The sequence below is a fragment of the Rhamphochromis sp. 'chilingali' genome (genome assembly GCF_963969265.1).
Source record: "Rhamphochromis sp. 'chilingali' genome assembly, chromosome: 11".
Classification (NCBI taxonomy): domain Eukaryota; kingdom Metazoa; phylum Chordata; class Actinopteri; order Cichliformes; family Cichlidae; genus Rhamphochromis; species Rhamphochromis sp. 'chilingali'.
The window spans coordinates 17,715,139-17,731,915 of NC_137938.1; the positions used below are offsets into that span (position 1 = coordinate 17,715,139).

The 16,777-nt window shown below is 42.4% G+C and overlaps 1 protein-coding gene across 4 annotated transcripts in view; it reads left to right on the forward strand.

Annotated features, from left to right (window-relative positions):
- Positions 1 to 16,777, forward strand: part of rims2a (regulating synaptic membrane exocytosis 2a) — a 155,511-nt gene that overhangs the window by 52,315 nt on the left and 86,419 nt on the right. The gene's annotated exons all lie outside the window — the stretch shown is intronic.

Below are 16,777 nucleotides of genomic sequence, written 5' to 3' on the forward strand. Positions count from 1 at the left end.
TGCAGTTCTGTCTTCCGGCATTGTTGTTAAAGCATGCTAGTCTGGTTAAAGCTAAAATTTAAAGGTCCTTCAGGTATTAAGTGAACTGAAAGTACATCTGAATGATGGAGTTCTTCGACCAAAACCACGCCCCAAAAATGGACCATAGTTTCTTAATACTTCCCCATTAGAGCCAAAGCATTCCTTGCATTAACTCTTCTCTGTTCTGGATGCCCGTGTACACATTTACACTCTCTCCGCTTACCCTTCTTCATTCAGAGCGAGTCAGCTGAGTGTGTGTTTTATCTTCTAGCCATACCCTGCCTTTTATTTCCACACTTTTAACATTAAAGCATTGTGGATGCAAAATCAGGCTGACTGAGGTGCTTCTCTGTAGCTGCTGGGAGTTAGATGACTGGCGGCTGAAGGAGCGCCTAATCAGTGGCAGTTTGGGCAGGAGAGAACATCGCGCTTTCTTTTTATTATTTTTCTCATCTGGCCTCAAGTCAATGGTCACCTCTTTCTTTGTCATCTTTGTGAGCACTAAAGAGTGTTCTCTTGATGTGAGGCAGACTAAGGCTACACGTTCAATACTTCTTATGCACCCTCCTCCTGCTCCCTAATATCCCGTCACAGCTCGCCCACGGTTCAGCCCACCCGCAGCCCCGTGGTGTCGTACCCGGGTGTCGGCGGCACTCAGCAGCTGTAATTAAGCTGGCCCTTTATTGGTTTTGTCCTCGCCGTGGGAGATGTGCGGAGGAAGAAGGGAGGCCCTGGTTTATTGCCTGGGCGTCTAAGAGAGGGGTTATTATGATTGCATGCTAGAGAGAGAGAGAAAAGAAGCAGATAGAGGGGAGAGAAAGTGGAGAGAGTTGGAGTGATCGAGAGAGACAGCGGCAGAGGCTGAATCGATATGCTCGACTCCTCTCCTCTCACCAAATCATATCTCAGCATCAAACCGCGAGTGAGAGAGGAAGAAAGACAGAGAGAGAGAGAGAGAGAGAGAGAGAGGGAGGGAGAGAGAGAGGGGACTGGTGGCTAGCGGTGGGCTGTGTGGCCAGATAAACATCAGGCTAATGTCCCCAGCCTCTGCTGCTATTGCCGCTGCCCAGAGAGGGAGGTGAAATTGCTTTTGCTGATGTTTGGTTACAGTTTGCCACAGCACAGTCCCGCAGGCAGGGGTACATGTGATCCCATCCACAGGGATGCACATTAGGTATAGGTTTGCCTGGCCAGGTCATTCTCAGCAGTGAAACAGGATGAGGAAGGAAAGTGCCACAGAGCAAGAAAGGAAAGACAGAGTACTTTTCAACAGAAACGCCAGCCTGTGCAGAGCGCTGACATCTGGGCTCTTTTCATGCTCACAGAGCGAGACTGATTCCCTGAAAGGCTGAATGGCTGCACGTGCGCATGCATTTTGCGTGTGTATGTGTGTGTGTGTGTGTGTTTGACCCCCAACCTTAACCTGTCACAAATGGCTGGGATACAGTAGGCACAGTGTCCTCTCTCTTCACTTGGCTCATTATAAGCCACTTCCAGTGCCGCTCTAGGTCCTTAACTTCCTCTCTTTCTGCCAACCGACGGACCAAAGAGAAGGCTGCTGAGTGGCGCACATGGGAGATTCAGCTCTTCTCTGTGTATCTGTGTGTGTGTGTCCTTATGCGTCTTTGTGAGAGTCTGTGTGGCTGCACTTGTATGCTCATATGTTTGAAGCCCAGTCCCTAGAAGGTCTTTTTCTCTCTCTCTCTCAAAGCTTTTTTCTGTACTCTCAAACAGATGCCTGATGTCATCTCGTTTTTTAAATATCCAAGGGAGAGAAGAGAAACCGCGTACGACATATGCATGGTGCTTTGCTTTCAGCCATACGCCTTGACATGTGATACCGTTCGTCAGCATCGGCGACAGTTGAGTATCTAATAAAAGGGTTAAATCCGACCACCTTTGCTGTGACAGTTGACTGTTATTATGCGACATCAGTGCGCATGCGCATAGGTGTGTTACTCTGCAAATCCTCCCCCTGGCCTCAGTAGTCAGTAGAGTCATTAAGTGAAAGCTGTCTGCTCCAGCACAGCATTATCATTCTTGTTGTACATCTTGATTTATTGATTAAAGAGGCTTATAAAGTCAGACCTCTGGAAGGTCGGGAAGTAGGCTTTCTTAGCTAAATCCCTGTTATTTAGTGAAGGGGAGTGATAGGTTTGTCTAGCACAGACCTATTGCTGGAACGAGACAATTCTACTACAACAGCAAAAGCATGAGAGACCAGGCTGAACTCTTTGTGTAATCTCGTGCACGAGGGAGATGCCTGAGACTGTTCCTGCCGCTCGAACCCCAGTCACTCTCAGTTAGCTCCCCCGTAGCGCTGCTCTTTATTGTGGTTACATGAATATGCATAGTCTCATTAACATATGACGTCTTACACAGGCATACATGTGAAGAAAGAGTACCATGTGTGTGTGACCCTGTGAATGACTTTCCTAAATCTGCTGGCCTGGAAGTCCAGCAGTTCATCTAAGCAAAAGGCACTTATACCTAAACGGACATAGATGTGTTTACCATACCATAAGACAGTAAGAGAAGGTACGACCTCTCTCATGACCTTAGGATATGTGTGCATGCCAGAACACTCTGGAAGGCACACAGAGTATTTGCAGACTGCTAAGGATCAGAGCTCTATCATCATGCAATTGATTATATACCTCCAAGCATATATAAGTTTATATTTCTAAGCATAAATGACAATCCACCAATATAAACCTAACATTTCCACCCTGTTTGGCATTTATGCTAGAAATTTCCCAGTTATGAACCCCTTGTGTTTGACCGTTTCAGTGCAGGCATTTTTATACCCAACATCTGTCAATCACCCCAAATTACTGTAGCAGTACACAGTTGATAAATGTGTTAGCAGTTATCCTATTTCTCATTGATCTCATACAATGGTAAACTGCATCCTACAAGTAAGCAAATGAATGGTAATAGTCAAACACAGGAATTAACATTTTCAAAATCATTCCAGCTTTGCGGCGTATTCCCCAGGTGTGTAAATCACACATCTCTCTGCAGAGTGGTTTGAGTTCTACAGAGATTCATAAATGTCTCTTCCAGTTATTTCCATCATTGTCCATATGACCAGAGTCCAAATGTATGCCGACATGGGTATACAAACATACCAGTTGGTTTTGTTTTTCATCAATGTGGCTTTCAGCTATCTTCAAAGCTGCAGGCCTCGTCAGCACTTCTGTTTTATGGCCTCTATCAACCCCCATCACCTCACTTCAGGCATTCTTCCTGTGGGGGATAGAGCCAACTGGTGGATTATCTGCACTTATGACTCCTCTATTGTCCTTTCATCTCTGCAGAAAACCTTTTTGGAAAGGTTATTGCATCCAGTTGTTTTACTGCTGTTATGCTCCCACCTGTTGAATCACTTCAGCTGTCTAGTAGAAGTGGTCGTGATGCAAATCACAACAACAATGACACAAAGGAAGACCCTTTTCAGAGTGTCAAAGTATGCACAGCACAGTGACACAGCATTAGGTGGCATTCATAAGAATTTGCAGTCAGTCATTTCCCAGTCACTTGGCATCTATGCTGTTCACAGATTCACAATTCCATTGCTGAACTTCCTCTCTGCGCCGTCAATTAGAGCTTGGCACGCTCCCTTCATCCTTCTGCTTCCCCAGTTCCAACCCTGCTGAAGATTTAGGGTATAGCAAGTCTTACACTGTAGTTGTCTTCCTCAATGTCAACGTTGAATCTCTTTCACTCCTTCTGGATTTCACTGTTCAAAGTCTCCTCATGACGATCTCTAGGAAGCCCAGTGGCACAGCCCTCTGTGGGATGTCTGCTGTGCTGGAGGTGATCTCTGCTCCTCACTGATCCTCCTGAAGCCTCTCTCCTGGCCTCAGCTTCCATCTTGTGGACGATCTCCTCAGGCACTCCTTCTCATGGTACTTGCAATTTAAAAATTGACACTCCTACTTTGCCACATGGCCCTTGCCATGTGGCAGCTCCACACAAGTAGACATGCACAAGAAAATTGCACATTCTCTCTGAAAAATTCCCCTTGGCTTTCCCCCTTGGAGTAGCTTTACTCCAAACCTGTAACTCTGTGTAAAAACATTAGTCAGTGGTTAAATGTTAAGGTTGTTCAACTCCCAGCTCTACCCGGAGCCTGTATCCACACTATCATCATCACTGCCTGTCAGACAAAACCTGTAAGTTAAAACAAACTTCACATTTGCAAACAACTGTATCATAAGAGTAATAAAGTATTCAGCACCACAGAGACACTAAATCATTAAACCCACTACTTTTTGCCATAATTTGCCTCAAATCAAATTCAAATTCAAATTTTATTTGTCACGTACACAGTCATACACAGTACGATATGTAGTGAAATGCTTGGACAACTGCTCGTGACTTAAAGAAAACAAAAAAAGGAAAAGGCTATGAATAAGATGGGAAATAAATATGAAAAATTAAAAAGGGTAAATTTAACTAGGAAGGAATAAAATATAAATTAAGGTTAAAAATGAAATAACTGTACAACACAAATTAGAATGAAGGGTAAATCATGGATCATCCCAATTAATTCCACTTTGTAATCAGTGACTTTCCATAAGTTTGTCACTCCACTTATTTCATCTCTAATGAGCTCAATAGTGGTCAGATAATGAGCCCAATATTAAAAAATGTCCTATAATCACTGCACTTCTGCTCTAACATCACTTGTCTGTCTGTGCTGAATCCTTCACAAGCATTCTTAGAGAAAGACAAGCATTAGAAAAACATATGAAGCATCCTGGAGGTCAGGTCTGGATCAACAGATTCCAGAGGTGCTATAAAAAGGTAATAAGGTTAACCATCCGTAGCTGTGAAAAGGAGTGACACTGGTTTCAACACAGTATGTGTCTCACATTGTATACACATTCTCCCAGTAATGTTCACATTTTCCCAACAACACCATGGCATCAGCATGAGATTCAAAACACAGTTTATGGTCAAGTACCACACCTAGATATTTATAACTCAACGATCCCAATATCGGCAGTTTTAATGATAGTAGGTGATGAGCTATAAGAGGACTTCCTAAAATCAATAATCTTGTCTTTAGTTTTTGACACATTAAGTGACAGGAAGGACTCATCACAGCAATTCACAAAATCATCTACAACCTGTCCATGGCCTGACTCGTCCCCCACTAGAAGACTGACGATCACTGTGTCGTCAGCAAACTTCAGGATGTGTCTGTTCGTGAAATTGCTGCGACACTCATTTGTGTACAGAATGAACAGAAGGGGAGAGAGGCAGCAACCCTGGGGTGATCCAGTAGAGGAGGAGAGCACATCAGAAAATACATGATTCACTTTTTTTCTAGACCAGGACTCGCTTTCTAATTGTCCCAAATAAGTTGCTTTCCCCAGAACCCATTTTAATGTGGAAAAGCTCACTTGCAACGGTTTTCCCAACTTGTCGTATAGCGCTTTTGTTCTAATTGCGCAGATCTGCTCAACGACAGAGATTATCAAACAAAGCTTTCAGTACACCGTGAAAGTATCAAAATAAAAAGGCCCAGGTAAGTCATGACACATGCTCCTCATCTCAGGAGGGTAAATCATACCAAACCTAATTGGCAGGTTCAACTTTGTAACAAAAGAAAAATCATCAGCTAAATTAATCCCAATACATTCATCCATCAGCCACACACCACACAACATTATTATTACTATTGTCTTATTAGATATGAGTTTCCTCCCAGGTCTGTGTTTATCACTCCTTTGGGTCACAGACCCATTTTATTTAGCTTTCCTTTTTTTCCCATCATAAATCATGTGACATGTTGTCATGTATTTCACAAAACAAGTTTGTTCTTATGTATTCAGAGGTGTGAATCTGGGTGGAGGATTCACCCATCAGAAACAAGAAACTCAGTCTTTTAGAGTCTCCACTCTGGCAGACTCTAACATATCCTATTCACTTCTGTTATAATTCAGTCACCTTTCCCTGATCTACTAATAATCAACTAATTTGCATAACAACTCATAACCCACTAAGTTGACAGGACAACAGAAATGCATGTTCAAAATAATATCACAAAAGAGCATTTCCTTCATACAGTAAATTACTTGTGCTGCACCAATTAAGCAGAAAGCGTCTCACAATTTACTATATTAACAACTACTGGGTTGGCTGTAGCTCAGGTGGCAGAGCAGGTCAGCCACTAACCAGAAGGTCGGTGGTTCGATCCCAGGCTGCCTCCTGGCTGCATGCCAAATATCCTTGGGCAAGATACTAACCCCATGTTTGCCTACTGGTGGTGGTCAGAGGGCCTGGTGGCGCCAGTGTTCGGCAGCCTCGCCTCTGTCAGTGCGCCCCAGGGCAGCTGTGGCTACAATGTAGCTTGCTGTCACCAGTGTGTGAATGACTGAATGTAGTGTAAAGCGCTTTGGGGTCCTTAGGGACTGAGTAAAGCGCTATACAAATGCAGGCCATTTACCATTTAAATTTGTTGTCTGATCACTGGTTGGTTGTACCAGAATCTTCTTTTCTTCCTTAAACTGTTGTCCTGCAACCTGGAAGGTTAGTTATCAGCAGCATTTGATAACAAAACTTGTCTGTTACGTTTTCCCCCGCTATGATTGAATCATTTTTCCTAAGATACTATTAGTCCTCTGGTCTATGTATTACTTTTCATCTCACTAAGTGACTTGGACAAGATGATAAACAGAAGCACATGCTCAAGATGCCGTCTAATCTTCTTGAGCTCTATTGTATTTGTAAATGTTAGTATGGTTAATGCATTTTCTGTTTGTATGTGTGATTTTGTATACGTTTCTCTTTGCAGTGTTTCAGACTCCTTCTCAATTTTCCCACTCAAAGCAGTCCGTTTTCTTTTTCCCAGGTTTGCTAACCCAAATTTGATTTTCCACATTAAATTTCGAAACCCAGTTTCGGGACACAAACCCAGTCACGCGGTTATAGAGTCGCTCTCTTTCAACTTACTTGGTGTTGCTTTTGCGTGCAGTATCAGTCTTGGATTCCGTCAATCTTCATCCATCGAGGGAAAAATGGACGCTCTCCCACCGGCCTGGTGATGAATTTTATGTCACAGGTCCTTTAACAGCCGCTTCTATGAGTCCCGACTGGCGTAAGACTCCGGCTTGGCACTTTTCCCCTCGGTGAATGTTTGATTGCAGAATCCGGCTTCGAAGGACCAACTAAAGATAGGTTTGTCTAGCACAGACCTATTGGCCTGGAAGTCCAGCGGTTCATCTAAACAAAAGGCACTTATACCTAAACGGACATAGATGTGTTTACCATACCATAAGACAGTAAGAGAAGGTACGACCTCTCTCATGACCTTAGGATATGTGTGCATGCCAGAACACTCTGGAAGGCACACAGAGTCTTTGCAGACTGCTAAGGATCAGACCTCTATCATCATGCAATCGATTACAGTATATATCTCTAAGCATAAATGACAATCCACCAATATAAACCTAACAGGGAGTGAATCAAAAACATTTCAAACTCTACTGTTACTGAGAAGCTAAAACGCTTAGGTGCATGATTGAACAGTTGGCATTAGGGATGGGTATCGTTTAGGTTTTATCCGATACCGGTGCCAAATCGGTACTTTTGAAACCGTGCCGGTGCTCAAACGGTGCTCAAACCGGTGCTTAAAGAATGGAGAACACAAAATTGGTCCAAAAACCTCTCATGTTCAGCTGTTTTTTGTAAAAAGATAACAATGTTAGCCTTTTCTGCAGCTATGGGGCATATATGGTATCACTCTTGGCTGGAAGCAGTGCTTAAACAATGGAAAAAACACCAATTTTGTATAAAAACCTCTCGTGTTTAACTGTTTTCCACTTTTTCTTTGGTCATTTTAGCCTTTTTGGCAGGGTGAAGGGAGTATCTGCCATCAAACAAGAAGACAGCCGCATGTAGCTATGATGATGTTTGCTAGTTCACCTTACATGCATTAATGTAATAACATGGTTAGCCTACTCAACGTAAATTACACACGAACAACATTAAGCTACTCACGCAGAGAAGAACGGCTGCTGCTGCCATCATCATCCTCATCATTTCTGCTACACTGGCAGGGCTAGGGGCCAGGACTCTCCTCTTCGTGTTTTTGGGGGATGTTGCATAACAGGCAACCCACCCGCAGTTGATGTGCTCGGTGTGAGGTCTCGCAGCAAGCTATCATACGGCGCATTTCTGGGCTTTTAAAAAAAACGCTATGCGTCGCCAGGTGTTTCATCGGATTTGAGGTGTTACCTCCTTTGACAGTATCACAGTATCAGCTTAAAGCACTTGTTGCAGGCTGCTGAGTTTGCATATTTTGCTGTGAAGTACAGCCAGACTTTTGACCGCTTCGCCTTGGACATTGGCCCGCCTACTATCCTCGGAAACGTAAAATGATTGGCTAGAAGTGTATCACGGCTCAGGGAAAAAAAAGCACCGAAATAAAGCACCGAAATGTGCGCTGCTTTTCGGTCTGGTTACTACCGTTTATGTCAGAACCGGTGCCATCATGGCACCGGACACCGGTACCCATCCCTAGTTAGCATAGCCACATGCTTCGTTTCATGAACAGGAAACCGACTGCTTTACATGTAATCCTGTTACCGTGCTTCAATTCCGATTCTTTTTCCATGCTCCCATTTATTCAATTACCCCCCCCCAAAAAAAACCCCACACACACACACACTTGAAGAAACCGTGTGATAAAGCAATAATGAAATGGCTTAATCTAAACATCTGCGTCTCTCCAGTCCATTGCTATCATCATCCGTCTCATCCCCGGCCCCATACTCAAATCCTCTTTTGCAACACTGATGGTATTTCACAAGCTCAAAGAGATTAATTATTTCCATATTTTGCAAACACTGCACCGTGTGCGCTGCTCCCCACGTCTCCCTGCACGTGTACAATTAGCTCAGTTCATTTGTGTTGCAAATGAGCCGGCCCTGACGGTGCTCAGTGGCCTCCCCTGGTTTCTCCTGCCACGCGGCACAGAGGAGAACCCAGCCGAGGAGTGATCAAAAGCCTCCTTCTCTGGCAGGCAGATGCTGAGTAAACACCGAGAGAAGAAGGAGCTCTGATAACCGTCTCTTCCCGCTTGCGCTTCTCGCCTTCATTATTTTTTGGAGTCTGCTGGCTGGCATTAATGAAACCCCATGTAATATTCATTTAATTCCCAATGTTTACTAGTTCATTAGGTTTAGGATAGTAGTTGATCTGATCTCCAGGGGTGGCTGGGATGAGGAAAGAAGCTGACTTTGAAGATTTTTCTTTGCACCAGCCGGGCTTCCTTACATTTATTCAAGGAGCCATTCACAGTCCTCCCCGTGCTTTACCAAATTGTATAGCATTTCTCTTCACCACACTTATGCTCTTATGTTTTTTTAGAAGTAAAGGTGAGACTTAAAGGCTGGATTTTTGTGTCAATAGATGAACACAGATCTGCTCCTTTGAATGCCAGTAAATCTAGAAACCTAATGGATAAAACGGTGGCTAAATGTAATTTGGCTCATTAAAGACACTTAGAAAATAAGTTAAAGTTGAGGATCTCATCACAGATTAGACGTTTTCTCAGAACGGATACCCTCTGGCCAGTTTAGCTCTCCGGCTAACGGCATGTGTTACAGACGCTGTCCTGTGCAATTACAATTAACCCACGCAACTCTTTGGTCTGGGTGCTCGCTCTGCAAAGGTCTGGCTGTGGGTTCATCGATTGAGACGTCTTGTCAATGCCATTGAGTGCAGGCGAAAAGGTCTTTCTGCTGAGCTCACAGCAAGCTTTTTGATCAGACCAATGGGAGAGGCAGAACTTCTTCACAAAGCTTTTTTTCCCTTTTCTTTTTTTAATGGTGAAAACTCCGGAACTCCAGCTGTGTTGGAAAAAGTCAGCTTTATTTTTGTATCCGAGTGGGCATTTAGTCGGTTTTCAATTCCGTCTCCTGTGGCAATGGTTGTTAAAAAAGTTGTTACTTAGCTTACCTGGCTGTCACTAATCTCCTGGTATCTGCATGTGTCTCGTGTTATGAGAACAATTACATTCATTCCAGGAAATGAAGCAGCAGTGTACCACTAATGAACGCATGTGAACGTTTAATTAAATAGTGAAAAATTTTCCTATCTGAAATTACGTAATGTATTAAAACTAATTAAAATCTGTTTTTTTTATAGAAAAATATCTTCCTCGTCTGTTTTCCTTGTTTGCTTTCGCAGCATTTCCACCTTTGAATGGGTTTTTGTGATCGTGTGTGTGTGACAGCTGTCAGACAAGAAAAAAAATATTTTAGGGAGGAGGTCGGGAAGCAACTTCACCACATTATGCACAACTTACAGACAGCCTCCAGGCAAGCCTTCCAGCAGCCGGCGTGTTTGAGCCTGGAAATGGAAGAGATGGGTGGGAACAGCAATTTTTTTTTTCATTTTAAAACTATGTTGAAATGGAGCATTTTCACTGAGGAGAAGTGTTTCAAAATGCTTTGCAAACTGATCCACGATCAGCATTGAGAATAAGGTTGTGTAATGTGGTAGCTCAAGGCAAGGCAAGGCAAGGCAAGTTTATTTGTATAGCACAATTCAACAACAAGGTGATTCAAAGTGCTTTACAGAGACATTAGAAACAAGAACAAATAAAAAGCATGATTTAAAATTGATTAAAACAAGCAAATAAACTAACTAACTAATTAACAAACAAACAAACAAACAAACAAACAAACAAACAAACAAACAAACAAACAAACAAACAAACAAACAAACAACAGTATATAAAATCAAAACAGATAAAATCAGAACAGTAGATAAAATCAGTAGTTAATGTAAGTTTTGAAATTTAAGCTTAAAGTGTGGATTTGGTGCTTTATTCAAATGCAGCTGAGAACAGGTGAGTCTTCAACCTGGATTTAAATAAACTGAGTGTTTCAGCTGATCTGAGGCTTTCTGGGAGTTTGTTCCAGATATAAGGAGCATAAAAGCTGAATGCAGCTTCTCCGTGTCTGGTTCTGACTCTGGGAACTGATAAAAGACCGGATCCAGATGACCTGAGGGATCTGGATGGTTCATACTGGGTCAGGAGGTCATTGATGTATTTTGGTCCTAAACCATTCAGAGCTTTATAGGCCAGCATCAGAACTTTAAAGTCTATCCTCTGACGGACAGGCAGCCAGTGTAAGGACCTCAGAGCTGGACTGATGTGGTCCACTTTTTTGGTCTTAGTGAGGACTCGAGCAGCAGAGTTCTGAATGAGCTGTAGTTGTCTGACTGATTTTTTAGGTAGACCTGTAAAGATGCTGTTACAGTAATCAAGCCTACTAAAGATGAATGCATGGACTAGTTTTTCCAGGTCCTGTTGAGACATCAGATCTTTTATCCTTGAAATATTCTTGAGGTGATAGTAAGCTGACTTTGTTATTGTCTTAATGTGTTTCTCTAAGTTTAGGTCTGCATCCATCACTACACCCAAATTTCTCGCCTGGTTTGTGGTTTTTAGATGTATAGATTGAAGTTCTCTGGTGACCTGTAATCGTTTTTCTTTGGCGCCAAAGACTATTACCTCAGTTTTGTTTTTGTTTAGCTGGAGAAAATTGTGGCACAACCAGTCATTGATTTCCTCAATGCATTTACCAAGAGCCTGTACAGGGCCTCGGTCTCCTGGTGACATTGTGATATATATTTGTGTGTCATCTGCATAGCTGTGATAGTTTATTTTGTTGTTGTTTATAATCTGTGCCAGTGGGAGCATGTAGATGTTAAACAGAAGGGGTCCCAAGATGGAACCTTGGGGAACTCCACATGTGATACTTGTCTGCTCAGATGTGAAGTTACCTATTGATACAAAGTATTTCCTGTTTTCTACGTATGTTTTGAACCAATTTAGTACAGTTCCTGAAAGACCTGTCCAGTTCTCCAGTCGTTTGAGTAATATGTTGTGGTCAACTGTATCAAATGCTGCACTGAGATCCAGTAAAACTAAGACTGACATTTTTCCACTGTCTGTATTCAGACATATGTCATTGAACACTTTGGTCAGAGCGGTTTCAGTGCTGTGGTTCTGTCTAAAACCTGACTGGAAGGCATCGTAGCAATTATTCTGTTTTAAGAAGTAACTGAGCTGTTGAGAAACTGCTTTTTCAATGATCTTACTTAAAAACGGGAGATTTGAGATCGGCCTGTAGTTGTTCATTTGTGTCTTGTCAAGATTGTCCTCAAGTAAAAACTTTGGTACACGTCTCCCATTATTTTGGCCGTCTGCACTCCTGTAGCTCTGTATGCCTCGCCCTTGGCACATAGTAGCCCAAACCCTGAGGTGCAGCATGTCTAAGCATGCTGTCTCAAATAAAAGTCTTTTACTCTCTGCTGCTGTGTTTAGTTTAATTTTATTACAACAAAATTCTTTTTTTGAAATGAAACCAATTACAGATGGACCGTTTAAAACGTATTCACTTTGCGTATGCAGGGTCTCACTCTAGATAGGCTCTTGGATGCAAAGTCTTTGTGTGTCGATCTCAGTCAGCTTGCAGTCAGTTTCATTTTCTAAGCTGGACAACCAGTGAACAACACTGCCAGTAGCACACAGGTTGATTTGATTATGCCCGAGGCCCTGCCACAGAGATGCATCGGGGTAACTCAGTTGCAGTGGCTTCCCTTCCCTGTGGATGTAATTGGAGAGCACTTATGCCGCCTTTCCATGGCAGTCTGTTCCCATTCAGGCCTCAGTTTGTGATAAACCACCTCCAAGCTGCAAGTGTGTAGGAGGTAAAAGAGAATTAAGAAAGAAATACAGTGAGTGCTCTCATATATTATAAGATTTAAACTTCAACGTGTCCTCATTTCTTGTTAGAAAAAAGTTGTCTTCCTGTTACTCAAACATACACAGACACACACACAGTTTTCTAGTAATAGTCTAAACATTACAGTGCAGGTAGCTTTTGTTGTTGCTATTTGAAAAACTCCAGCTAAGGTCAGGCAGTGTGGAGGTTTAGCTTCAGTGGTGTGTAGGACGTTTGCCCACAGCGCTCTAAAATCAACTTTCTTTTGTCTCAGCCAAACTAGTTATGTAGAGTCACCTGCAGTTTCAGCATTCAGTATTACGGTCAGCAATGGCTGGTTAATATTAGGGGGCTTGGAGTGCCCCCACCTTTCAGTTATCCAGAAAAAAAGTCTACTTAAAGGAAACCTGTAATGCTCATCCTTAATTTCTGTCATATACTGTATATAATAGTACATTGCTGGGTGCTCAAATTAAACCTGGCCAGTATTTGAAGTAATAAGGTGCCTGTATGAAATCAGTGATAGTGGATATCACTTATGTGGTCATCTCATAGCTCCGTCCCCACCCACCAGCCAATCAAATAGTTTGTTTGCTAGGGATAGCCAGTCAGAATAGAGCTGGTTTAAAGGAATGGAGAAGGGATTAAACAGCTTGTTTTACATAGTGGATAAAGGCTGAACTGAACTGCTAGAAATGAGCTCAGTGAGTACCATTAAACATGAAATAGGTATATATTACCAAAAAAAGTGTTTAGTCGTGCATTCCTTACAAAGACTATTCGCATTTACTTGGTTCATTTCTCTGTAAATATAGTTCCTGTATTATAAAACGGCCTCCAGCCAAACATGTGTATGGAGTTCTTTGCCAAGCAGGTGACCTGAAGCTACTCTCTGACTGGTTGCTTCAGATTTTCCACTGAGTAAAGCTTTTACTACCTCCCACCTTTTTGCTATTATTTAAACAAACACATTAATAAATGATTAATTGAATAAATAAATGATACTTTGTGTGATAGGCAATGCTGTCTCTCACGGCAGAAGAGGCCAGTTCAAGTGGAACTGCTGAGTATCACAGCGGAGCCACTATCACCATGAAAGAACATTTGTTTTAAGTGCACCAAATAAATATTGCTTTTCATACATATACAGTGACTCACACGAGCGATTGAGCCTAATGCTTTTAACACACTAATGAGAGAAGCGAAGCAGCGGTGCTTTAGAAGACGATGCTGGTGTTGCTGCAGCATTGCTGATGCAGTTGCCATTGTGTGCTTGTTTGTTAAATATGAAGTGTATGAATGAGTAATGGACGGGCTCACCGTGTTAATTATTATCAAAATGTTATGTTGTTGGGAGACGTGAGCTAAGGTTACAAAAAAACAACCTGATGATGACCTCAGCAGCTAGCTTGTGCGTTTATAGTTAGCGGCACTATGATTTTTAAGGGCTGTAACCTGTCAAAAAAGATAAGTAGAGCAAGCATGACTCTGATTAGATGGAATTTAAGAATGTCAAATGACTCCACAGGCTTCCTGTTGAAATATCAGAGTGGTGCCTGTAATACAAGATGATGGACTCATTTTCTGCCTACATTTGTTACATGAGGCAGAGTGTAATGTTGAACAATGGAGACACAACCTTGAACCTAACATAAAGAGCTATTTAGCTTTGGACTCATCACCATTTATCATCAGTAATCAAAGAAATGCCTGCTCACCTGTGAACAGAGTTAATGCCCCTTCCTGACTTGACCACACTTTGTACAAATCCAGTGCACACACCCCCTCCACACTGCTTAGTCTTGCTCTGTATTTGTTACAGGGATGGCTTGGCTGTCTGCCGCGTCGTGCTGTGCTGCTGCAGTCTTATCTGGTGACTATAATAGACTGAGAAGCATTGGTAGAAAAAAAGAGAGATGAGTGTGGGTGGGGGCGTATACGTGTGTGTGTAGGTTGGGGGTAATGGAAGGAAAGACGTGAGGAGTCCAGACCAGCCTGGACTGCTGCCGGTTTCCCAAGAGGGTCATTGGTCCGTCCAGCCCCAGAGATGTTATTTTGGGTTACAAGGATTATTAAAGCATCCTCTGACTCACCCCTTAGCTTTTTTCATTACCTCCTCACTTTCTGTGCAGCCAGACAGCCGTGCAGCGTCACTGCCTTTGATTTTGAATGCAGCCCGCTCACTGGAATGAAAAATGCATACTTAGCAGAACTGAGAAGAAATGTGTGCGTGTGTGCGTGTGTGTGTGTGTGCAATTACGAGTGTGTCAAAGAGAACGAGATGGGGGAGAAAGTGGCTCTTAAAATGTTTTTTTTCCCCATTGCAGAAATACAACCCAGCGTTTTGTTACAGTATAAATTGCTGGGTTACGATATACAAAGACAAATCTCGATACGTCCCCTACACAGAGCACTTTGTGAAAATGCCTAAGCCCTGGCCATACACTGTTTGTAAAAGATAGATGTAGACATTGTTAGGTACTGTAACTGGTTTGAAAAATCAAGTTTTGCATTTTAAATATGTGAAGAATAGACTTGGGACACTGCAGGTTTGTATGATGGTCACTAAACCCTCTTGATGTTGTGTTCAGTAGGACTTCAGGCTAGGGACTGATGCTGTAAACCTGTTAGGACAGTGTTTGTCACTCGAGTCATATCTCGAGTGACAAGTAGGATCATGTTACCAGAGGAGTTGCCCCCTGTTGACTATTAGAAAGAATGCAGGTTGAAAGCAGTTAGCTTCAGATGTCAGACCATGTGGGTATGTCCATCATTTTTATACAGTCTGTTTCAGCAAACAGTACAGTGATGTAACAACATACGCAGGCTATGTCAGTACGCTGTGACATTAGTAATGGATACAGTCAGTTGTGCAACAGACTTGAAACTTTCAACCAGACAGAGTGTGAAATACTATTTTTTTCAGGTACATGACTCTACTGAGTCCTAAAAGAAAAGAGTTTTTTTCTAACTTTGAAGATTTTGATGTTGAATTTTAAGGACTTGCTGTGTCATGCTAAACAATGCAGAATATGGTGAGAAAAACACAAAAACAAGAAAGCCATTGAGGAACAGAAATTCACCTTTTGAGTTCTGATGCAATTCCCCTAATGATTTTAAAGTGCTATCTAAAAAAGCTTTTGGTGGGAAGCAAACTTTAGTGGCTATTATATACATATATACCCACAAAAAACATGGATAGGTGTGTTTTTCTCAACTATCCCAGTAAGTCATGATAGGCCAGACATTATTTGCGTGTTTTCAAATGCACTGACAGCTCTGAAGATCCCAGCTTAAATGGGCCCACAAACAAGTAAAGTACCATTTTTTTCTTCAAACCAAAAAGCCACTTTTTATTTCCCAGATGGTGTCAAACAGGCAGTTATGTGTTTCCTTTAGAGGGGGTGGATAGGATTATGATGCCCTTCATGTGGTGACGTAGCAGTATGGCATGGTCACAGATCAACACCAATCACATGCATTTTTTTGTAGGTTCAAGCACTTGGCAGAAATAAAGCATAATTACCGACTGGTGTTGGGGTGTTGATTGCCTCCAGGCTCTCCAGAGCCCCCCCCCCCCCCCCTTCCACACACACACACACACACACACACACACACACACACACACTTTGGCCGTGAACAGTTTTCTGTGTTAAACAGCTTTGGTTTAGTCAAGCTGAAATCAGTAAGGATAATTGAAGACAGTGCTCATATACTGCTCCAAGTTTGACCCCACATACTGTCAGGCTGTTTCACTGCTCCACATGGGTCATTAAAAAAGAAAAAAGAAAATCAGCTGTGATGTACGTTTTATGGTTGCTAGTCTTGGCAGTATAGGAAAAAAAAACATGCACATGTTCTGCTCCTCTAACCTCTCTCTATAGGGTGAGGAGAAATATGCAGCAGCGTAGCAGTCCTGACTTGTAGCTAATCTTAATGGCATATTCTGCTGGGGCTTGGCCTACATAGAGCACTAGCAGTGCCTCTTCTTAAAAAGGAGA